Source organism: Chrysochloris asiatica, unplaced genomic scaffold (genome assembly GCF_000296735.1).
Source record: "Chrysochloris asiatica unplaced genomic scaffold, ChrAsi1.0 scaffold00089, whole genome shotgun sequence".
NCBI classification, from domain to species: domain Eukaryota; kingdom Metazoa; phylum Chordata; class Mammalia; order Afrosoricida; family Chrysochloridae; genus Chrysochloris; species Chrysochloris asiatica.
In genome coordinates, this window is record NW_006408607.1 from 4,230,263 (window position 1) to 4,256,182 (window position 25,920).

General features: G+C 43.1%; 1 protein-coding gene across 2 annotated transcripts in view; it reads right to left on the reverse strand.

Annotated features, from left to right (window-relative positions):
* Nucleotides 1-25,920, reverse strand: part of PPARGC1A (peroxisome proliferator-activated receptor gamma, coactivator 1 alpha) — a 1,035,693-nt gene that overhangs the window by 1,008,826 nt on the left and 947 nt on the right. The window lies entirely within an intron of this gene.

The window sequence follows — 25,920 nt, forward strand, 5'->3', positions numbered from 1 at the left end:
ATGGATGGGCCAGGTGGCATCATTGATGGCGTCAAGTGTGGCAGCGGTAGTGAGGTTGGCCCAGGATCAGACATTGTTTCGTTCTGCTGTGCATGGGGTAGCTATAAGTCGGTTCCGACTCGATGGCACCTGACAACAACAACAACATCTGTGTTGTGTCTTATTGACGGGAATTCATTTCACCATTAAATAAGTATTTTAAAGTTTTCCTAATCACTCAGGGCTAATGTGAGGGGTTTTGTTACTGTCACTACTGAAAATCATCTGTTCTTTTTAGACGATTGAATATATTTTTAAACACCTGCTGCTACCTAAGCCAGGTGGGATTCTGGTAGCATTTTCAATGAGAGTCTCCCTTACAATTAGGTACATGGGCATTTAGGTCAATAATTTGAGTCTGACCCTCTGCCTACATTGTTGTTATTGTTATGTGCCGTGGAGTCAGTTCTGACTCATAGCGACCCTGTACAGGACTTTCGAGGCTGTAAATCTTTACGGGAGCAGAAAGCCTCATCTTTCTCCCACGGAACAGCTGGTAGTTTCGAACTGCTGTCCCTGAGGTTCGCAGCCCAATTCATAATCACTACGCTACCAGAACTCCTTTCTGCCTACATTACAGTTATTCAATTCTATACCATGAGGAGTCTGGACTGAGACCAGGAGGGCTGGGCTTTATCAGAAAAGTCTGACTTTGTTGTAATCTGCAGTTCACAGAATGTATTTTAACTACATAGGAGGGTCTAAGAAATTCTGTTCTCTCAATCACATTCCATTAACCACTCTACCAACTGCCAATGAAACAACCTCCACTCATGTTGACCACATGTGTGTCAGACTAGAATTGGGTTCCTTACTGTTTTCAAGGACTGATATATTTTTTTAAGTAGATCACCAGGTCTTTCTTCTGAGGTGCTTCTGGGTGGACTCAAGCCTCCAACTTTTCAGTTAGCAGCTGAACACATTAGCTATTTGCTCCACCCAAGGGCTCCCCATATTTCTACATTAGTTGTGATAGCTTTGGATGGGTGAGGGGTAGAACCACCGCATATTCCTGTTGACGGTTCAACCAAAAGGCATTATTAAAACACAGCACTCACCATTCTTTTCGAAATGACAAATGTCGACATCACCGTGTATCTGGAAGACATCTCTGTTGTTGTTAAGTGCCATCAAGTCAGTTCCGACTCCTAGCAACCCTATATAGGATTTCCGAGGAGGTTTTGAACTGCCAACTTTGCAGTTCACAGTCCAGTGCAGATCTTACATTGCCACTTCACAGACAGTTATTCATTCACTCATACTGGTTGATGGTTGCTTGGTTGCTTGGTTATATGCCGTGGATTTGTTTCCAACTTATAGCAACCCTGCATAGGGTTTCTGAGGCTGTAAATCCTTATAGAAGAAAACTTCAGCATTCTCCCATAGAACCATTGGTAGTTTCGAATTATCCTTCCATGAAAGTAGCTCTGGTGGCACAAGTGGTTAAGCACTCTGCTGCATACCAAAAGATTGGCAGTTGGGTCTCACCCAGCAACTCTGCAGGAGAAAGATCTGGGAATCTGCTTCCATAAAGATTGCAGCCAAGATAACCTTGGGGCAGTTCTACTCTGTCATAGGAGTCAAAACTGGCTCAACAGCACCTACCAACATGTGCTGGGGGCGTAAAAATAAATAAGCGTGCTAGTCATGGGAGGTCCCCAGGTGGCACAATGATTTGATTCCACTACTAGCTGACAGGTTGGCAGTTTGAATGCACCCATCGGCACTGCAAAAGAAAGGTCTGGTGATCGGCTTCTGTAAAGATTACAGCCAAGAAAAGCTTGTGGATAGCTAGCAAACTCGGAGGACAACTGAGTTTATGTTAATGGAGGAAGTGAAGAACAGAAAAGGAAGAAGAGAATGGTTGCATGATCGGAAGAATGTGATCATTGCCACTTGATTGTGCTAGTAGAAAATGTTGAATTGATACATGTTTTATGGTGTATAGTCTCAACTACAAATATATATATATATATAAGAAGCTCTGATAGCATAGTGGTTATGAGTCGGGCTGCTTACCTCAAGGTCAGCAGTTCGAAACTACCAGTCATTCTTCAGGAGAAAGGTGAGGTTTTCTGCTCTACGATGCCACGGAACACCACCAGCACCACTGTATATATGTATACGTGTGAGTATGTATATATAATTCTAAGCTATGTACAAAGTTCAGTTCTACTTGGTAATACATAGAGTCACCATAAGTCAGAAGCAGCTCAATAATGGGTTTGGTGTTTTGTTTTGTTTTTGAACCCTCATGGTGCCGAATAAGGAAGACATATGAAAAATATGTCAAAAAATACAGTATCACTGGGCATTATCTGCCCTAGAGAACAACCTGAGATTTCAAACCATAATAATGCTATTTTAGACTGGGCTGGAGGATGTATGGAGAAGCAGGTTAATCTTACTAGTAAAGAAGGCCAGCAGTCGAAAACATATAAGATATTATTATAAGGCATCATCTACTTGCCTTGAAAACTGACTAGAAGTGAGAGGAGAAGGAAAGCAAGAGATTAAGGCTGCCTATCAGATTCTGGTATTCAGACGACGTATTGCACTGGGCAAATCTGCTGCACAGGAACTTTTTAAAGTATTGAAGAGCAGAGATGTCAGCTTGAGAACTAAGGTCTGCCTGACCCAGGCCATGGTGTTTTCAATAACCTCATATGGATGCAAAAGCTGGACAGTGAACAAGGAAGATCGTAGAAGAATTGGTGCCTTTGAGTTGTGGTGTTGGGGGAGAATACTGAAAGTGCCATGGACTGCCAAAAGAACCAATAGATCTGTTCTGGAAGAAGTGCAGCCAGAGTGCTCCTTGGAGAGCTTCTTCTCTCCTACTTTGGACATATTGTCAAGAGAGAACAGTCGCTGGAGAAGGATGTCATGCTGGGTAAGGTGGAGGATCAGAGAAAAAGAGGAAGACCCCTAACGAGATGGATCGGCCAGGTGGCATCATTGATGGACTCAAGGGGGCAGCGGTAGTGAGGTTGGCCCAGGATCGGACATTGTTTCGTTCTGCTGTGCATGGGGTAGCTATGAGTCAGTTCCGACTCGATGGCACCTGACAACAACATCAGAATCTGACTGGAGTTATGGGTGCCATTGATAATAAAAGGAATGTGGTGGCTCTGTAGGTTAAGCACTGGACTGCAAACCACAGGGTTGGAGGTTCAAACCCACCAGCTGCCGTGTGGGGAAAAGATGAGATATTCCGGTCCCACAAATATTTACAGCCTCTGAAACCCTATACAGGGTGGCTATGAGTTAGAGCCAACTCGACAGCACTTATTCTCCCCCAAGGAGCCCTGGTAGCATAGTGGATTATGAGTTGGGCTGCTAATCACAAAGTCAGTAGTTTGAATCTGCCAGTTGTTCCACGGCAAAAAGATGAGGCTTTCTGCTCTCATAAAGATCTAAAGCCTCAGAAATCCAATGCAGTGTTATTATGAGTCAGAATCAACTCAGTGGTGCAAACCACCACCAAGAACCAATTCTTGCCCCCATACACCCCCACACTCAGACATATGCATGTCTTTATGATATAGCATCCCAGAACCACCATCCCCATCAGGAGATAGTCTACTTCGCCAACCCTTCGATCTAGATTGGTCTATTGCTTTGCTCTTATCAGCAGAACGAGACTCAAGCACAAGTTCTAAGTTTTACAAATTCTAAGCCTAGGACTCAAGAGGACTTGCGTCTTCCTCTGGCTTGATATTCTTGGCAATTTTATCATCATCACTATGTAAATGATCTTGGGCCAGCCTGAGAGACCATGAGAGACAAAGCTCAGTTAGGCCCATCTCCCCAGACACAACTGCCAGACATATGACTGAGGCCATCAACCTCCTGACTGAAGACATTTGTAGGCTTGTATTGAGTCTGGTACAAGAGCCTCCGAGCTCAGACCAGCCATAGCCCTCACTCACACTGCTAAATGGCTGTTGTTTTAAAACACGGAGTTTCAGGGTAGTGTCTTCCACTGCAAAAGTTAACTAATACATGCAAGATTGCTTCAAAAAGATCATGAAAAATGGAATTAAAAGATTATGAGATAATGGGTCAAGACCAGAGGAAGATTTTTTTTTTAAGTTTTTAATAAAGAAAACAAGTGTAAATGGCTACAATTTAATGAACTTGACCTATAGTTGTGGATCTATTAGCTCAAAATACCAAATGATAGGGAAAGAGTCTTCAATCCTATCCCCTCTGTATACAGGATTGATAGATACGGGCAATTTAGACATTGGCTACCTAAAATGGGAGGTGGGGGCTATAAAGGCATGAAGTGTCTGACTTACAAGTTTTCAAGAGGGAGCTTAGTTTCAGAGTGTGCAGAGGAAGGTAGACTCCCCACTGAGTAATTCTCATCTTGTTTAGACAGGTCTGGTAAAAAGATATGAGGATAAGATTCTTATGATTCAATAGTGAGTAATTGTTGTCATGACTAATTGTGACTGTCACAACTGTAAAGGTAGAAGTTATGTAACAAAAAGGGGGGAGTAGTTAATCTTACAGTCTAGGAACAGAGGACCCTAGGACCATCAAGGGAGAAGAGCATGTCATTCCAGAGAAGCAATGGCAGCAGAGATGGAGGCAGAGATGATGGCATGGAGAGATAGAGCAGCTGAGGACTCAAGACTCATGGAAAGAGAAAGGTTGAGTGCTGGGGGCCAGGGTGCAGGCTTGCAGAATGTGCCCTTTGTTGTTTAAATGATTGTATATTTCTGAGTGTTTTTGTGTACATTAAAAAAAAGAAAAACAGAGAGAATTGAAGGAAATACCACTGAATGATGATGCATGGAGAAGACTGTAATCATTACAATGAAATGATGAGTGTAAAACTGATGTTCCCTAATGTAAACTATCACTCAATTCACAATAAAAACTTAAAAAAAAAAAAAAAGACAACAGGTCAATTCACAAATAAATACTTTAAAAAACAATAATAAAATAAAAGATAATGGGATTTTTTTCCACAAAATTTTTGAAACCTCCTCATACATCATTATACGTAGGATAAACTCCATTGCCTTTCACCCAGATAAGGAATGGAAGAGCAAAGTAATCTGGACAAGGAACTCCGTCTCTAACATACTGTGTTTGAAATGTCAATGGGGTAGGTTCAGTAGTTTGGGAGCTCAGGCGAGAGATCCGGCTGGAACCCATGAATCAGAGACAGTTCTTGAGTTACTCCCATACATGGGCAGACTGCTGGAGGAGAGCAAGAGCAGAGTGAAGGAAGAGGAGATCCAGGTTAGGACCCACGGAGCATCAACACTTGCAGGTCAGGCAATGCAAGAGAGTCAATGAGAGGAAGAACGAGACAGGATGAAAGGGAAGACAGATGTTACAGAAGTCAAAAGAATTTCAGGACATATCTAAGTACAGAAATGTCTGAAAAATATAAAACAAAAAGTCCCCAGCACCACCACCAGTTTCCATCAAATTCAACTCATGGCGACCCCGTCTGTATCTGAACGAAACTGTCCTCCATAGGGTTTTCTTGGAAGTAGTTAGCTAGGCCTTCTTTCGAGAGACTTCTGGGTACACTGGAACCTTTAGGTTAGTAGTCACGCATGTTGACTATCTGTACCACCCAGGGACTCCTGGTAAGAGTTCCAAGCATCTGAGGATTAAGAAGTCATTGAGAGAAGAGTTTCAGCTGACACTTTTCAAAGATCATTTGCCTTGAAAAAAAACAAGTAAATGGGAAGGGAAGATTTAGAAACAGTGAGGGTAAACCATTCTCTCACTGAGTTTGGCAGTTGGGTCTTGAAAATCCCTGCTTTTGAACATGATCTGCCTTCTTTTCCCAGGAATCTGTGAACTACTGACAGAAACCCACCTCACAGTTGTGAGGATTTACGCCATTAAAATGCATAGCCCCCCAACATCAATGGCATTCAACAAAGGGATGAAGGAGATAGGCAATTACAAAAGGGAAGAAAGAGAGTGATGGAGGATTTTTTTCAAGATGGAAGAGGTATCTGGTATAGGTATTCCTAGATGTGTGAAGTTGTGAAGCCATAATTAACAGATCCAAGTCCCAGAGAGCATAGGAGGGGATGGTAACCCACAACACCCACAACACTAACAGAAGGCAAGCAGGAAAGATGGAGATTTCCAGACATGAGGCAAGAAGTTGAGGGAATTCACATGGGGTGACCCTGAACCTGTACTGGGAAGGGGACCAGAAGAGGGTAGGGGAGTTATGGAGAGAGGGTGGTGTTTGGAGTTGCACACACGGACACTGGGAAAGCCAGAGAAGGCTGGCTGAATGGTGGCTGAGTTTGGGGATGGTAACATTATAGTGACATTCTTTGGCATGGATTTTTTTCCAATAACAGACAACAGTCTGCATGGGAAAGAAAACAAGACAGTTATATGGACAGACCCCAAACTGGGATTTTGTGGACAGATATAGAAGGGCAAGAGATTAAGAGCTTTGGGAGTTTGGCAAGAGAGTGGTTGAAGTGATGCATCATGGGACCTCAGCTGGCTAAAAAGGAAGGAAAAGTATGGTTGATGATGTAGGGGGGGAAAAGAATAGAAGTAGAGAGTCCAAAGATCATGGAAATAAATGGGTGAGGGAACACAAAGACATTGAGGTTATAATCAGATGTGGTTACATTGAAGTTTCCAGAAGCAGAGATGTTTCAAAGTATGCAGCCAGGGAGAAGAGGTGGAGGAAGTGCAATGTGATTGGCTACCAAAGCATCATGGGGGTGAAGTGTTGCAACACTGATGCTAAGTCACTGGATGTGTCCTTCACACAGGTGCTGATGATCCCCCTGGTGGTGGTAGCTGGGGTAGAGATGAGGATGTGAGCCAGGTGTCACAAGGCAAAGTCACACAGAGGTGACAAGAACAGAGCTAAGAAGAATGGTTGGATGTAGTCTAACTACACTAGTAAGAGGGTGATCGTGCCATTTTCCGTATGTGTTGTTGTTATTATTCAGTGCCATCAAGTCGATTCTGACTCATAATGATCTTGAGTAGGGTTTCCGAGGAGCAGTCGGTGGGTTTGAACTGCCGAGCCTCTGGTGTGCAGTCCAGTGCTGATCCTACAGTGTCCCACCAGGAGCACAGTAATGTTCTGGAAGCAGCAGCAGTAACCATAGAGTTTCTGAGCTCAGGGGACATGGACAACTGAGTAGTCACTACCCGGCCACACCCCCAAAATGCACTTTCTTAAGGGAGGATAAGGAGTCCTGGTGTGGCGCTGTGGGATAAAACACTGGACTGCAAGGTCGGTTTGAATCACAAGGTTGGTGGTTCTAACTCACCAGCCACTCCTCAGAAACCCTATACAGGGTCACTGTGAGTCAGAACCAACTCGACAGCAGTTAACAACAACAGGAATCAGATTTTCGAGATGGAAGGATTTAGGGGAGGTGAAGCTATTTTGATGCATCGGGGTCCAAAGGCACTGTGGGGCAAAGTGTGAAGAGACCAACAAAGGAAAAAAACTAAGGCGAAACCAATGAGAATGACCTTCGTGGTGGAACTTAATCATATTTAATTTTGTATAAGATTTTTCGTTTCTCAAATCTGAGATTTGTCATGTCTGGGTCTAGACCACACCAGCAGTGATGATGAATTACCCACAGTCAAAATTCCTCTTCCCTCAGAATTATCTCAGAAATGACAAGAGTACTGTTTACAATCCAGCTGCATTCCTCATTTTGAAATTTAAGACTTTTCTCTCTGTAAATCTCAACAGAACAAAGCTAGTAGATACGTGCAGAATGTATATCCTGGAAGGAGAGTGGGGGTGCTCATCTGAGAGTCAGAGTTGAATTTATGATGTTCATTAATGATTTGCTTGGATCATCTGATCTATAGTCTGTTCTAATAGCCAAAAGAAATGGCAAAACCTAAAAGAAGAAAAGGCGCTCTGGTAGCATAGTGGTTACGAATCGGGCTGCGAACCACAAGGTCTGCAGTTTGAAACTACCAGCTGCTCCGCGGGAGAAAGATGAGGCGTGCTCCCGTAGATTTACAGCCTCAGAAACCCTGTGCAGGGTCGCTATGAGTCCTAACCCACTCAAAGGCACTTAACAACAAACACTGTATTTTGGCGCAGGACCATGCAGTGTTTCATTCCGTTGTGCACAGGGTCACTATGAGTTGTTAGTGACTCAGTGGCACCTAACAACAACAACACTATATTTAAGGAGCCCTAGTGGCATAGTGTGTTATATGTTGGGTTGCTAACCGCAAGGTTGGCAGTTTGAGTCCACCAGACTCTCCAAGACAGAAAGATGAGGCTTTCTGCTTCTGTAAAGATTTACAACCTTAGAAATCCTATGTTGTTGTTATGAGCTATTGAGTCGGTTCTGACCCATAGCAATCCTGTATAGGGTTTCCAAGGAGCCGCTGGTGAGTTTGAACCACCAACCTTGCACTTCAAACAGTTTTGCAGTCTGACGCATTAGCCCACAGCGCCACACCAGGACTCCACAGTGGGTTGAAAATAACTTGATGGCAACCACCTAAAGAAATAATCATAGATGTGCACCAAAACTTTAGTCATAATTGGAAACAACCTAAATATCTGATCATCAAAACCAGCGCTAACCTCACTGCCTTTGACAGCTTCCAGCGACTCCTGACGATTCAGAACAGAGGAGAACTGCTCCACAGGGTTCGCGAGACTAGAAACCTTGACGGCAGCAGAAAGCCTCATCTTTCTCCCAGGAAGCAGCTGATGGGTTTGAACTGCCACCCTGGTGGTTTGCAGCCAAGTGCTCAACCCACGGTGTCACCAAGGCTCCTAAATATCCAATCGTTGTTAAGTGTTGTCGAGTCAGTTCCAACCTACAGTGACCCTATATAGGGTTTCTGAGGAGCAACTGCTGAGTTTGAAATGCTGACCTTGCAGTTCAAATCAACCTTGTGGTCCAGTGCTTGTCCTGTAGTGCCACACCAGGACTCCAATAACAGAGGATGATTAAATAAACGGTGCTACCATCAGACAACAGAATAGTACACAGTCATTGAAAATCATATAGAACTGTACATGAAATATGACATCATAGGCTGGTCGTGACTTATTAGGCTAGAATCAGATTATAAAAATAATTTCGTTTGAAACCAATTTAGATAGAAAACATAAAGAAATATATAGGCCTAGAAGAAGAAGATTGAAAAGGAATATTCCACATGATTATCTTTAGATGAATGTATGGTTTTGATTTTCTTACTTTGGAAGTTTCCCAAGAAAATTCCCCACAACAAAAATATATCACATCTGAAATAAAAATTTTTAAAAATCATATGCTTGCCTCTGTTTTTTGGCATGATATTAAAAAAAACAGTACCCTGGAAAATCAAATTTAAATATATTTTAAATTATATAATAAAATACTATAAATGTATCAAATAAAATAACCAAGGATTCCCTTCAAATTGGGATGCACAACAAAAGAGGTATTCATCCTAATTTCGATGAAAAAACTCTCTTTTTAGTAAATGTTCTTTTGAATACATCTAGAAATGTTCCTACCTCTCCAGTTCCTGATTCTTTTTTGGTCGTAATTGTGTGACCATTAGCTGGTGTTCTTAAATTCCTAAAATGAATGAAAGGCAATTTCTCTATTCAAATGAGCAATAAAGATTTTAATTAGCACCTAGCTCATGTCCTGGACTGTATTTAATGTGTTGTTGTTGTTGTTAAGTGCTATTGAGTCAATTCTAACTCATAGCAACCCTGTATAGGGTTTTCAAGTAGCAGCTGGTGAACTTGAACCACCAACCTTGCTGTTAAGAGTCCAATGCTTATCCTACAGTGCCACAACAGGACTCCACTTAATGCTGTACGTAGTGAAGATGATTTATAAGTGTTAACAAATCAATTAATTAAAAAGCAACTATTTAAAATACAATTGTTATAAAAGAGCTAATAAGAACAATTAGCATTCAAGCTTAATACTTACAAAGTTTCCTAAAATATTGTATATGACCAAATATAAGATAAAGGCATTTTTCCAAAATTCTCCAGATAACATGGAATTACTTTATATTCAAATGTTTTCTAAGGTTCTCCTATGACAGTGCATTCTCTTAATTACTTTATTTAAACAACTAAGTGATGTTTGGGGAAGACTCATTAGCCTGAAATGACCTCAGTCAATGCTTGCTAGGGATGAGGCTTGGAGAGTTCCGTTGACAAATTTGGTTACACAGGCAGCAAATGACGGATGTTAGTCTTTATTCTGTGGGTGGGAATCCACAACTGCAAATGGTTAGTATCATTGCAAACAAGCATTTGAAAAATAACTAAAGAAGAGCAGGTGGCACTGTAGGGTAAGCACTAAACTGCTGATCGCAAGGTCAGCAGTTCAAACCTATCAACCACAACTCGGGAAACGATAAGGCTCTCAGCTCCCACAAAAACGTACAGCCTTGGGAACCTTATACAGAGTCGTAATCTACACCATGATAGTGTATGGTTCTGTTTTTGTGTGTTTTTACCTAAGTGAGTATGTTGTTGTGGTTGTGTGCCATCGAGTCAGCTCTGACTCAGAGCAACCCTGTATAGAGTTTCCAAGGAGCGGCTGGTAGGTTTGAACCAACAACCTTGTGGTTAGCAGAGCAGTGCCTAATAGCAGGACTCCTAAGTGAGTATATTGTGGCTGTAGTTATTTAGCATCTGTATTTCTGGGTCTGTAGGCAATGCTTTACCTCATGTTGGGCATGTTAGCAGGAGGTGGGTCAGTCATGCTTGGTAAAGAGTCAGCCAAAAAGGAAACTCCTCAGTGAGGTGGATTGATACAGTGGTTGTACTTAACCAGGGATGGACTACCCAATAAGCCAAGTACACAAGAACATGTTTGTGCTTACTTACTAATCTGTACTGTACAATTTCAACTGCTTTTCATATCAAAGGTATAGAAACACAAATAAGTTTGTGTGTACCTTGCTTACTGTACTGGTTTACAATTCATTTTACTCATAAATTTACCCTGGCTGAAACACATCAGCAATGGTGAGGACAAAGGACTAGGCAGTGTTTCCTTTTGTTGTACTATTGTTGTTGTTGTTGTTGTTGTTAAGTGCCATCAAGTCGATTCCAACCCATAGCGACCCTGTTTGGGGTTTCCAAGGAGCAGCTGGTGAGCTTGAACCACCGACCTTGCAATTCAAACGACTTTGCAGTCTGGCGCATTAACCCACAGCGCTACACCAGGACTCCACTGTTGTGAAGTGCCATCGAATCGTTTCCGACTCACAGCAGCTGTGTATGTACAGCTTTGCTGTGGCTAAGCAATCCAATGCTTATCCTGCAGCGCCACATCAGAACTAAGTTGGAACTGAGTTGCCAGCACCTAACAACAACAACATTCAAAGATACTGTAATCCAAAACAATGTGTCTCTCCAGGTAAAGTCTACTTTCACCAAAAATAGTGATGAAGGGAGAGCACTTTGCAGCTTACAAAACGCTCCTGCAACCATCCTCCTAGCTGTCGATGCTAGAGTACTGACAAATCAGTATGAACAAAGTGTTGGGAAAACAAACCGATATGTATTTTAATACCTAGAAACGACAAAATATTCATTATTTTTATATAAGTTTTTCTTTAGGATAAATTGGGGGAAATAATTTTTAAATTATTTCTAATGCAACTGTCAGGGTCAGGAAAAAAAAAAAAATTAACAATGGGGTCCTAACCTCCTAAAACAAAAAGCCTTTGATAAACATTGTAAAGATGTTTCCCTTCCCCTTTAAGAGATCTTTTTAAAGTTTTTGTGTTGCTTTTGTGTTTTTGTTTGTGTTTTTGTTTTACTTTGTTTCGTTGGCACGTTGTTTCATCAAAGTTCTTTAATGCTTCTAGTTTGACATCGCACGAAGGAAGACGTAAAGGGTTTCATTAGCACTGTGATACAGGCCTCAGAGTGTGTCCCTGACTTCAGATACTGTTTCCTCTCTCTAGCCTTGGTGACTAATTTTAATTCAAAAAAAAAAGGAAAGAGTTTAGCAATCTTTTGAAGTTTAATACAATTCAAAATAAAACTTTGATTTACTAATTAAACTGTTCTTTTGACATTGTCAACAGATTACATTATAAATGATTCAAAAGATCTTAAGTTGCAACCAAGTTGGAAAGCTTTCATGCTTCTTTGTGACAGACCGGAGGACAGGGTGGAAAGTAACTCTCTTATCAATTTAACTCACAAGATGCCAATTCTGCCAGCTCCTGCCTTTACTAAATAAGTAAGATGGGGAAAGGAGGCCCGCTGGTGGGAGAATCAGTAACCCAAGGGAGAACTGTACACTCACCCTTGGTGGAGAGGGCTCCACTGATAAATCCCCAAACTCAAAGCAATGCATAAGGCAGACTATCTGTCCCCCTCACCTGATCCTCTCTATATAAATATTTTTTCCTTCTTCATACTCTCAACATTTTAAAGGAGAGATAAGTACATGGAGAGAAAGAAGTAGATGTTGTTCTATGTCTGCAAGTCAACTTCAACTCAAAGTGACGGTAAGTGTCACAGAAGAAATGATCCATGGGATTTCCTAGGCTGTTGACTTTAAGGAGCAGGTTGCCAACTCTTTTCTCCCACAGAATAGCTGGTTGATTTGAACAACTGACCTTTCAGTTACCAGCTGAGCCCTTACTTAACAACTGCATCACCAGAATTCTTTATAGGTAGATGTTGTTTTTGTAAAGTGCCATCGAGTCAGTTCTGACTCATAGTGACGGTGTGTAGGGTTTCCGAGGAGCAGCTGGTGGGTTTGAACTGATGACCTTGAGGTGTGCAATCCAGTGCTGATCCTGCCACACCAGGAGATAGGTAGCTAAATGAGGTGTACATGTGTGGGGGGGGCGTGGATAGCTAGCTATTTGATTTTTTGTTGTTGTTAAGTGTCATCAAGTCATTTCCAACTCACAGCGACCCTGTGTAGGGTTTCCAAGGAGCAGCTGGTGAGCTTGAACCACCGACCTTGCAGTTCAAACCAATTTTGCAATCCAGCACGGCACCACACCAGGACTCCAGCTATAAGACATAGGGACAGATATAGCTATACACATGCTATCAGAATGGACTTATCTCTGGAGAAAGACATCATCCTTGGTAGAAAGTGACAAAGAGGAAGCCCCTCAATGAGATGGATTGCTTGACACAGTGGCTGCACCAGTGGACTTTCTAAGCACAGCAGCGGCTGTAAGGATGCAGCAGGCTGGGGCGGTGTTTCTCTCCATTGTACGCAGGCTCACAGGGAGCCAGAATCAACTCGAAAGAACCTAACAACAACACCATAGGTACACAGGTGTGGATGTACTAGTTTGATATAGATAGATAGATAGATAGATAGATAGATAGATAGATAGATAGATAGATATAGATATTGATATTGATATTGATATTGATATATATCATGTCTCTCCTACTAGATGAAGGCTCCTTGAGTCCAGAAAAGTCATATTAGGTGCTCAATAAATTTGATTGAATAAAAAATACTGACCAAAAAAAGAGACAACACTTGCCAATTGCTCCTTGACAAATCCCCTTTATATTTTCCTTCTGTCTAAAATGCCTCCTTTGCTCTATCCTAACCCCCATTCTTGCCTATCCAAATCCTCCCAAAGATTTCCAAGGCCCTGATCAAATGCCAATGCTTCCTGAAAGCTTCTGAGACTCTTGCAGCCCAGGGAAACCTCCCGTGTAGCAAACACTGCTACAGGCTCCTGTCCCAGACAGCACTAGGTAGTCTTCTGTCTTTGCCTCACAGAGCTGAGGCTCCCTTCTCATCTATAGCCATGTGTTGTCTTCATCTGTGGTGGTTCAGGCAGAAAACTTGGAAGCCAGACCAACTGGATACAAAACTTGGCTCTAACACTTACTCGTTATGTGATTGAGCTTGGCTAATCCAGCTCACCTCTCTGTGACTGCCCACCTTATCTGTAATATGGGGGTAATAAAGTTCTGGCACTGTAGGATAAGCACTGGACTGCTAAGCCTGCTAACCACAGGGTCGGCAGTTCAACCCTACCAGCCGTTCTCAGAATTTGTATGTAGTCAGAGCACACAACAGTAATACCATCTCCCTTGGCTATTTTGACAACCAAATTTTCACTACTACATGAGTTCATTCACATAAAGCACTTTGAAGAGTGTGTGGAATGCTACATAGTAATTATTCAAAACGTGTAATCTATTATTACCCCGTAGGATAAGCACTAGACTGAAAGGTCAGTTTGAAACACTTCAAACCCACCAGTTCCTCCTCAGAAACCCTATAACAGGGTTATTATGAGTCAGAACCAACTCTATGGCCCTTAATAACAACAAATATTGTTTATTGAGCATCTCCTCTGTGCCAGGCATTCTACTAGTCGGCCACACTGATAGGTATTCTATAAATATCTGAGGAGTTTTAGCATTGGCCTGGAAGAAGCTCTGGTAGCGCAGTGGTTACGAATTGGGCTGGTTAATCTCGTGGTCAGAAGTTCAAAACTACCAGCGGTATGAAGCTTTCTGCTCCTGTAAAGATTTACAGCCTTGGTAAATAACAGGGTCACTATGAGTCAGAAATGACTCATGGCACATAACCACCACCACCACAACAGTGGCCTGGGGTCCTGGTGTGGCATTGTGGGTTAATGCACTGGACTGCAAAGTCAGTCTAAATAAGCAAGGTTGGCGGTTCAGGCTCACTAGTCACTCCTAGGAAACCCACAGGTCAGAATCGATATGACAGCTCTTCACAACAACAACAAAAACAACAACATCGGCCTAAGTGTTGCTGTTATGTGCTGTGGAGTTGGTTCCCACTCATAGCGACCCTGTACAGGGTTTCCAAGGCTGTAAATCTTTACGGGAGCAGAAAGCCTCATCTTTCTCCTGCGGAACAGCTGGTAGTTCCAAACTGCCGACCTTGAGGTTCGCAGCCCGATTCATAACCAGTACGTTACCAGAGCTCCTTTTGACCTAAGTTGTTGTTGTTGTTGTTAAGTGCCGTCGAGTCGGTTCCGACCCATAGCGACCCTGTACAGGGTTTCCGAGGGTGTAAATCCTTACGGGAGTAGAAAGCCTCATCTTTCTCCCACGGAGCGGCTGGTAGTTTCGAACAGCTGACCTTAAGGTTCGCAGCCCGATTCGTAAGCACTACGCTACCAGAGCTCCTAAGTAGTCCTAGTGAAATCAAAGTTAAAGTGCTTGGCTGCTACATGAAAGGCTAATGGTTGGAACCCACCAGTCACTCAGTGAGAGGAAGACATAGCAGTCTGCTTCCATAAAGATTTACAACCTTGAAAACCTTATTGAGCAAGTCGACTCTGTCCTTAGGATCATTATGAGTTGAAATCAACTCCAGGGCAATAGGTGGGTGGATGGGAACATCAACCTAACAGTGACTCAGACCTGGATTAGCTAGTACCCAAGGTCTCCCGGGTACAAGAGCTCATGTAACCCTTACATTCCACCTTCTACTCAAGAGTTCTAAAATGACAAGCATTTATTTGGTGGAGGAAAGTCTTCGTAGTGTTCACCTTACAATCTTGAGAGTGTTTCCCATGCCCTCGCTGGACTGTGCATGAAACATCTCTTTTAGCATCTGTTCAGCCTGACTCTTGTCACCCGATACATTCTTGTGTGTTTATAATGCACCACTGATTTGTTCAGGCTAAATCGTGGGATCTAAAAATAATGTCGAACATATTTCTTTGCATATTAACTTTAAAGAAATAGATTAATCTTTTAGATATAATAAAAAATGAATGATCCACTCAGCATGCAGCCATGGCCAAAACAAAAAAATAAAAATAAAATGAAACCTCTCAGATTGCCATTTTCCCTCCTTTTCCCTTTCTGCATTTATTAATTTAAGTATACCCCTCATAATCTTTCATTTTAAAAATTAAGAGGTTGAGTGAGCCTGTGGGAAACCAATCTTGTTCTTCCCTGGGGATGCTTAAATGGAACCAGGATTCATTTATTCTCCGAGTCAAATTCCCATTTTCAAAAATGACATTGCAGAATTGTCCTCATCATCCTAAGAGATGGAACAAAGACCAATAAATAAAGGAACACATATAATGGAATAGAAGTTGTTTTCTGAAATTTCAGTCATTTATCCAACACATATGAGTATGTGTCTGCCTACTCCAGGCTAGACATGATGCTCCCTCCTGAACTGAAGGAGACATGGCTTTGTCCCACCAAGAGCTCCCAGAGTAGGACAGACATGAGGTAAGACTTAGACATAAACCACAATACAAAACAGAAGGAGTTATAAAAAGGAAAGCAGTAAGCATGGAAAAAAGAAATTCACTCCTGCTAAAGTAATAGTATGATTTCCTGTTTGATAAACCTTTTTAAATGTTTCACCCTTCACCAAATTTATTCACACACACCTATTTGACTATTTGCTTCTTTTCTTTCATTGGAACCAACCCTTAGGTGTTTATCTAAGCCACTATCTAGGCTTGGTGACATCTTTTTACTCAATTCAATGCTTTCACATCACTCAGAAAGACCTACATACACAAATAAATAGCCATGTTCGTTGCAACGCTAAATCAGGAAGCAAGCTGCAGTTTATAAGATGTAGTCATTCTGTAGCACATTTCATTTGGGAAGAGGGAGGGTTATATAGCCAACTGTGAACAATTACCAAATTGTCAATGGAATTCAATAAATGTTGTTTAAAAAAACTAATTATTTGTTACAATAACCAGCTACTACTGCCACTTTGTATTTGAAGGTTTGTAAACTACTTCCATTTGAAATGTAATTGATTCCATTTTTATCATTTGTTCAAGTTTATGTGGCTGTTCTCATCCTAAGAGATGATAACATCTATTTTCAGCAAATTATACATTATAATTCCTCATTCAAGGGCTGTAACAGAAAACAAAATGCTAATTTATGCTGTAAACAAAACTACAGAATCATAATCACTCATTGTTAACATTAGGGACTAAACTGCTACTGCAAATAATAAGTTGATGCCAAATGTGGTGGGGGTTGTTTGTTGGACTTATCTTTTTTCTCTCTTTTGCTAGTTTCATTTTGTTGTTAAAACAACTGACACACTTTCTAGGAGCCTTTCAAGCAAAAGACTACATAATTGTCTTGTCTTCTCCAAGATAGGACAGACGCTCACTTTGCCCCTTACCTATTACCTGCACATCTTAAGTTTCAAATCTACTGTAAGACATGCTCACAAAGCAATCAGAAGGACACAGTAAAGAGGGATGCATATGAAAATGGCTCGTCCACATTTCATTAAGTTTCCACACCTCAATCTTCTCCTGCTCTGCGCTTCTCTTGAGTAAGGTTCCCTCTGCAACACTGTGTGATCAAGGTAAGCCTCCCCCAGTGGAGGCATCCCCTCTGTTTCAGAAAATACAAGAATGAATGGATGGATGGAAAATCCAGTGACTTGTAATAAATCAGGTCAATCCTTATTAACAAACAGTTTTAAAGGTGAGGAGGGGAATCTAGGACCATATTACAGATCTTCAGCTTCGTTAAGCCATCTTCAAGTGCAGTAAACATAGTATCACAAAACAGTGTTTTCTACTTTCCTTTAAAATGCACACATATCTACAATGTGGTGCAAGAGACAGAAATATTTAGATATAACTATTCTATCAAAAATGCGAATTCTTTGAAGGAACCGAAAAGTCACACTTTATTAGTAAATCACTTTCCTGCTGCCCTTTTATTTAATGCCGTCTGCTGTACACATTTACCTCTTTGCTGGCAAAATGTGATCATTGATTTCCTATGGTCTCTCTGGAAGGAAGTTCTGCTTCCGTGATGATGACTACAAAGGGGAGATGACCCCATTCTCATTCCATTGCAAACCCTGCACTTTTTACATTTCCGCTAAGCCATGGGGAATGTGAAACCAGGGAGAATTTCTTGGCCCCCTTTGTAGAGATTGTCTAGCTGTAACTACTGACATTTAATGTTTTCCCTCCCCTCCCTGCAACTATGTTTTGAAGTATCACAATATAAGGGCTGAACCAAGAAAAGGCATTAGTCCATGATGAATATAAATGTTAGGTGCATGTTTTGGTTTAGAAGACTCCCGTTGTAAAATGACTATAATGATGAAGGTAAATTTTGGCTGAAAACTCACATATAACTAAATATAGTGCAAAGCCCAAAATAAGAGTTTGCTTATCAAGTGAGAATTTATATATGTGTGTGTGTGTGTGTGTGTGTGTGTGTGTGTGTGTGTGTGTCCTATAGTGATCCTGTATATGTATATTTATACACATATGGACTTCTTGTGTGGTGCTGTGGGTTAATGTGTCAGACTGCAAAGTCAGTTTGAACTGCAAGGTCAGTGGTTCAAGCTCACCAGCTACTCCTTGGAAACCCTATACAGGGTCGCTATGGGCTGGAATCAACTCAACGGCACTTAACAACAACAACAATATACACATATACATATCCATATATATATTTACAGGATTCTGATATCTGAATGATCCCAAATAAAATTACTTTGCCCATGTATTTTTAAATTATATTCTTCTTCCTAGTGCTATTCCACTAATAATCATGTACATTTGGAATGATCCATAACTATTGTCATGCTGTTGGCTGGCAATTTGGAGAGCCTGTATCTCTCACAAACACCTAGTACATCACCAACAGTGGGAAAGCATCGGTAGTTAGGGTTAATTTCACAAAAAGAGAAGACCTCATTCAACAAAGAGAATTATATCTGGTTATATAGGGGAAAGGGGAGACTGTGCAAACGTGGGTAAACAAAGGAGAGCCTCCATGTTTGGATAAATAAATGACACCCTCACAAACTTGCTGAAACTGTACATGACATCTGTGTAATGGTTTTAGGTTGTTAAAGAAACTGCCACCATGGGTTCTGAAACCAGATTGCCTGATCATTATCCCAGCTCTGCCCCCAAAGAGCACTGTGACCTTACACAACTTACTTAATGCTCTGTCCCTGGTTTCCCTCATCTATAAAATGGGAATAATGATACAAGTATCTATCCCATGTATTTTGTAAAGATTAAATTGATCAAATATAAGTGATTGTTTGGAACCGCATTAATAAGTGGTAGTTACTGTCACTTTTCTTTGGTCCCCAAGGTTAAGGTCCATGAAACTCTGTAAATAAATGCAAATTTTATTTTTAAGCCTTAGAAGACCCCAAACAAACCCAACTCATTATAAATCTCTTTACTCTTCTACCTGGGAAAAATCCAGCATCAGTAAAACTGGCATAATATGAGCTGTGTTTATGAGCAGAGTTTAAATTTTTATTTCAAGTAACTATCTGTGGTGCTGTAGAAGCACTGTACTGTGAGCCACAAGGTTGGCAGTTCAAACCCACCAGCTACTCCTCAGAAACTCTATACAGGGTCGCTATGAATCAGAGCAGACTTGAGGGCATTTAACAACAACAAACATGTAGAAATGCACCTAAGGCATCTTACAGTTCATATACACATTATAAGGTAAATAAAAATGCTTATGATGTATTGATGTATATTTTGAACTTGGAGAGCTTGGCTTTCAAACAACTTAGTAGATAGAGGATCCACCCATGTCTTGGCTCAGATCCATGCATTCCAGAGTTGTTCCCACCTTAGTGGTGGTAGTTATGTCCGGTTGAGTCAGTTCAGACCTATAGTGCCCCGGTGTAGGGTTTCTGAAGCTGTAAATCCTCTTCCTCCTATGGAGCACCTAGGAGATTCAAACTGCTGATCTTGTAGTTAACAGTCCAACTTGTAACCCAGTAAGCTACCAGGGCTACTTTGTTACCATCTTCTTGTGGTTGTTAAGTGCTATCAGCTCGATTCCAACTCACAGCAACCCTGTATAGGGTTTTCAAGGAGCTGCTGGTGAGCTTGAACCACCGACCTTGCAGTTCAAAATGACTTTGCAGGAGGGGAGTGATTAATTTTTCATCAATGGAGAAGAGCAGAGAGCAGGACCCTACCCAGAGAAGCAGTGAGACCAGAGATGGAGGCAGAGACGATGACGTGGAGAGATGGAGCAGCTGGGGACTTTAGACCCAGAGAGGGAGAGGGGCTATGTGCTGACGACTGGGGAGCAGGCTTGTAGGGTTGGTTGGTTGATGATGCATGGAGGGGATTGTAACCATGGCAAGGAAACAATATACAATAGGATGAAAGTAAAACCAATGTTCTCCCATGTAAATTATCACATAATTCACAATAAAACATTTTTTTAAAAAATGACTTTGCAGTCCAGTGCATTAATCCACAGCGCCACACCAGAACTCCACCTTGGTGGCAGTAGTGTTCCGTGGAGTCCGTTCCGACTCGTAGCAACCCTGTCTAGGTTTTCCGAGGCTGTAAATCTATACGGGAGCAGAAAGCCTCACCTTTCTTCCATGGAACAGCTGGTAGTTTCAAACTGTTGACCTTGAGGTTAACAGCCCGACTCATAACCACTGCGCTACCAGAGCTCTTTGAACTCCATGTAAAGAACTGTGAAATCTAAAAATAGGGGCGGGGAGGATAGTGACTTCTTTTTAGTACGTGTGTCCCTTACGTCCATGATGTATGTAGCTTAACGTTCTGTGAAATAGGGCTTTATGAGATTCTATCCCTAAGTCTGTCTGCAAACTGATTTTGTAATAAATCAGACAGTTAAATATGGTTCATATCTAATATCAGTTAGTCAAATGTTTGTCTTAGTATATAGTGTGTCTTTTGATGCACATGAAAATTAATACTCTAAAACATCTTGGACATAGTAATACAGTAAGAATACAGAGTGTTTTATGCAAGTTGCAAAATACTACTCATTTGCTGTAATGAACCATTGTATGTACATCAAATTTTTAATATAATAGGCTTCACAGCGGTTGGGAACAAGAACCTGTATGCTATGAGAAAACTGTCCTAATGAATGTGGTGGATTTTAAGTGGCGTCCTGGTGTGGTGCTGACCGCAAGGTCTGTTTGAACCGCAAGGTCAGCAGTTCACGCTCACCAGTCACTCCTTGGAAACCCTATACAGGGTTATTATGGGTCAGAACAGACTCGATGGTACTTCACAACAATAACAACAGCAACATGACTATACTGGGACTGGATGGAGGAGAACTGGTCCACTGTGGGTTGTTTTCTGCTTTGGTCATTTCATATTCATGGAAGTAGTACCAAGTTAAAAAAAAAAAAAATGGGAAACAGAAGCAGAAAAGAACAGTCAGCACAAGTTTCCCCAAACTTTCCCACATCCCCTTGATTCTGCACTGAAAGTTCTAGTCTGTTTGAAAAGGTAGACTGAATACAAAGAATGACAGGTACTGGCTAAGAAAAGACCAGTGCTAAATTCAAAACAGACACTGCTTACTCTGAGAAGCTAGTGTGTGTTTTCATAAGGAAACCATTTCCTATTTGTAGTCTGGAAACTGTAATGGAAGGAGGTGGTGGTTGAGGATGGAGGAGTTGGAGGAAGTATGGTTTGATCTAGCAGTAATTGTTACACATGCAGGTTAAGGCACACAATAACCAAAGAACTGGTTAATTGGCAAGTGAAATCAGATGTCTGGCCTCCTGGTTACCCTGTTATTGTTCTGATTCATAGTGACCTTGAATAGGGTACCAAGGAGTGGCTGGTGGATTTGAACTACCAACCTTGTAGTTAAAAGTCCAGTGCTTATACTACAGTGCCACATCAGGACTCCATAGACAGCCTGTTGTTGTTGTTGTTGTTGTGGGCAAGTACCATCGAGTTGGTTCTGACTCATAGAGACCCTGTATAGGGTTTCCAAGGAACAGCTGGCAGATTTGGAAAAAAACGACCTTGCGGTTAACAGTCCAGTGTGGATCTTACAACACCACACCAGGACTCCAGGGTTACCCTAGGGGCCGATTAGCTCCATGTTTCACTTTCAGTGACTTGATTCAATATTATATAGACCTGGTCTGCTTCGATGTGGGCTCGCTCACCTACTGACAACTAATAAGGTGATCCAGGCCCAAACGGTAAGCAGTAATAACCACTCTGATCAGCTTCGTGATGAAGAAAGCAAGCCTAAACAAGTACAGGAAAGCCTCCCTCATAGTTGCAAAGCCTAACATAAAAACAGAAGGCTCAATTCTGGAAGGTTGCTCTACTGCCATCCCTAGGCGTGAAACTGTAAATTGAAGAAAGGTCTATTCAAGAATGGCTGCACTGAGCCCAACCCGAGAGATTTCACAGCGGCGTTTTAATCGGAGGTTTCCCTCTAACTAAAGTAGTTCCACCTAAGCAGAGCCCCACCACCACCACCATTGTATATTTTGCACATTGGCAAGTGGGTGCAAAAAAATGTGCAACATGGTCTACTCAGATATAAGATGGAAATTCTCAGTTTTTCAACGGTACCAGATGTAGTTTCATCTCCAGTACACATTGGCCCCTCTCCAAAAAAAAAAAATTCGCCCCTCTCCACATCCCAGCTATATTAATATAGAACAACTACAAATCTTTGAGTCAACAATGATTCGTGGATTTTTTTTTTTTTTTAAGTAATGAGCAAATGCCTTTGTTGTTTCCAAATTTCCAGGTTTGTCTATAAAGAAGCACTGTCTTCATGTCTTTTTCACTTGCTTATTTATAATGAGAGGTGTCATAATCATGTTTTTTGTGAAAATGAAAGTAATCAAAATGTCTTGTGATTCCAGGAAAAGAGCTTCTTAGGGAGACATGCCTGCCTACTATTGATGTTGTAAAAGGGCTTCTTTTACATGGTATTAGATGTTGAGAGCACATCATATTGATCTAGAAATAAAAAGCTTGATTTTTTTTTTTTTTTCTGAACAGTCAACCCTTACCTTCATAAGCGCTTTATAACACTTGGAAAAGAGTGGTTTTTTGTTTTTTGTTTTTTTTAATTGAGGTAGAGTAAACAAATTATATTTGAAGAGCCTTGCTATTTTTAGGGAACCGAGGGTTTGTAAGCTTTTTGGCAAGAATTCAGGTAAAATAATGAATAAGTCCTACTCCTTTCAAATGTGGTCCAGGCCTCCTCCCTGTAACAGCTCTTCCTAAATGAGATAGGGTTTTAAACTATTGCCTTTGTTTAGCCTTGTTCTTCGTAGGAACAGTTAGAAGCAGTTTTCTGAGTCATTTGCCCGTGTTGAAGGCTGAAATGCAAACTGGAAATCAATAAAAACCTAGGCCCTTCTGTACATAGATTCTTTAGTCGGGAAAATGGTGATGTGGCTGCGTTGGAAACCCGCAAATCCTAGTAACAAATGCACTCTGGCCTCTGCATTTACCACCACCAGAGATTAAACCTTCGGTGGCACTGGAGGGCACCTTCCCCTAACGATGTCTGTCTCTCATTTGTTTCTGTACTTTATCTTAAAGTTCATACCGCACCATAGGAAGAAGAGATCAATATTTCAAATCAGCTCCCTTCTCCATTCCGCTGCACTAAGCAGCACGTTACCACTAGTCTGTTAGCTAACCATCCTCCAAGGAGGAAGGCCAGCAGCAGCTTTATCAGAAATTCTTGCTAATTTTCTTAGCAATGAGTCTCCCTTTCTAAAAGGAAAAGAAAATGCTCCTATCTTTTGTCTTTGGGGGTTAATAGCTTTTCCAAATCAAGTTAAACTAACTTTGCTCCGAAGAAAACGAGAGCTTTCCTCTTTTTTTCTTTTTTTAAATCCGGCTCCATGGTAGCGCAGTGGTTACCAATCGGGCTGCGAACCGCAAGGTCAGCAGTTCGAAACTACCAGCTGTTCCGCTGGCGAAAGATGAGGCGTTCTGTTCCCGTAGAGATTTACAGCCTCGGAAACCCTGTACAGGGTCGTTATGAGTCGCAACTGACTCCATGGCACATAACCACCACCACCATTCCTACACACACACACACACACACATACACACACACACACACTTCCTCTGGTTCTCTCCTTTCCTTACTCCAAAGCCGCCCCGCAGCCCCGCAACCCCTCCCTGTCGCCCACCTCCTTTGGTTTCCAAGGAGTTTGCACGTGATTGCCTGTCTCGCAAAATCCGGCCCTTTGCTTTCAAATGCTCACAAACCGCTCGTTTCCTATCTCATTAAAGATGCTGCGAAACCGCCCAACGTAGGAGAGAAGGCTGGATCGTTGCTTCTTTTCCTTCCCCCATAGGAAAGCAAAGTGACCGAGTTTTGCGGTCCGGGGTGCAGGTCGATGGCACGCGCCTGGAAACTTATCCTAACGCATCTGATTCCAGGTCTGGGGGGCGCGGCGCTGCCTAGGAATCCCGAAGCCGGGACAGGCCTGCTGTGGGAGTTATGACTCGAGCGTTAGCCACCCGCCTCGGTCCTGAATGGCGAACTGGAGTTGGTTTTGGACTCACCAACACACACAGACACACGGAGGCGCGTGGACGCTGTTTTCAGGAGAGCTGGCGTTGGGCGAATAGAGGGATCCTTTGCTCTCTGCAATCCAGACCAGGTGCTGAGAAGCGTGGGAACGACTCCCGGTCCGCCCAGTACCGGCCAGGCAGTGACTAGCTCTTGCCTCTCCAGGCTCCCAAACTCCAGCGCTTCACTGGTACCTCACCACCCCGCCTCCGGCTGCTCCTGGAAGTTTCTCCTCGCCACAGGGTCTCCCATTCCTGTTTCATCCGAACCCCACTGCTGGCGACCCCACACCCCTCGAGTGGCCAGTGTACTGCCCGAGGGCGGCCAGACGCCCCCACCCGCGGCGGCGGCATCGGTAGGTCTGACCAGGGCTGGTCGCCGCCTCCCGCTGCTGCTACTGCTGCTGCCGAGGCGACGGGAGCCTCTCCAAGGCTCCCGGCCGCCCTTATGTATTATTCACTCTGGTGGCCGCGGCGCTTTTTGGAGAGCCAAGATCTCCACCCAGCAACTACTAGTTGGTCGTTTTCTGCTTCTTTGAAGCTGAGTGATGAGGGAACAGCAGGACACATTGTTCGGTGGTTTTGCTTTAGAGGTTTAGCTTTTGGGCCGGGAGCTCCGCGGAGCGCGCTGCCAGCCGAGCCCGGGGGAGAGCGCACCGTCGCCGGCGAACGCGGCAGGCGGCCCGGCGAGCGGCTGAGGCTGGCTGGCGGGCTGGAAGGAAAGGCGCCGCGGCGTCCGGACCTAACAGATCGCTTTCCTCGACACCCCAAACACCGCCAGTCGCTCCCCCCGCGGCGCGCTCTCCGCCGGCCGGGAATCCCCCGCGCCCGGACCGCCGCCGAGTGGTTGCTGTCTTAACCAGCGCTCTTCCAGCTCGACTCCCGCTCCAACTTTCCTAGCCCTGGCACACGCGCGCGCATACACACACACATGCACACACACCACACACCACACAGCACTCTCTCCCCTCCCTCGACCCCAGTTCCACTTCCAGGTGTAGTTTGGGGTTGACAGATGGCTGTAGACTTTCACCAAACAAGCGGTGGGGGCAGTAGTCTACAACAGTTATTTAATTAAAAGGCATTTTTCCTCTTTCTCGCTCTGGCTCCCAGAATAGCTTTTGCACCCCTAGACACTGAACACACGCCTGTCTCTCTCCAGGTTTTCAGTGGCCCGCGGATACCCACCTCCTTCAACACCCCACCCCACCCCCGCGTCTGCCCCCACACTCCTCAGACCCCCAGAGTCACACCGACACGCACACCTAGAGGCCGGCGGCGGGGAGTGTCGAGGGCACGATGCAGTCGAACTGCATTGCACAGTCATCAAAGTTAAGTGTGTGTGTTTGTGGGTTGAGTGTGCGCTCCTGGGGAGGCGCAGGATCTCGGGGAGCGGAGCCTCTACTCTGCAACCCCCCTCCTTGGGGGTCAGGGGACGCTTCCACTTGCGAATGCAGCCATTTTAGGGAAAGCAGTAGCTTGGGGCCGGGCCGGGGCCGGGGCCGGGGCCGGGGCCGGGGCCGGGGCCGGGGCCGGTACTGTGCTCGCCGTCTGGCTTGAGGTTGC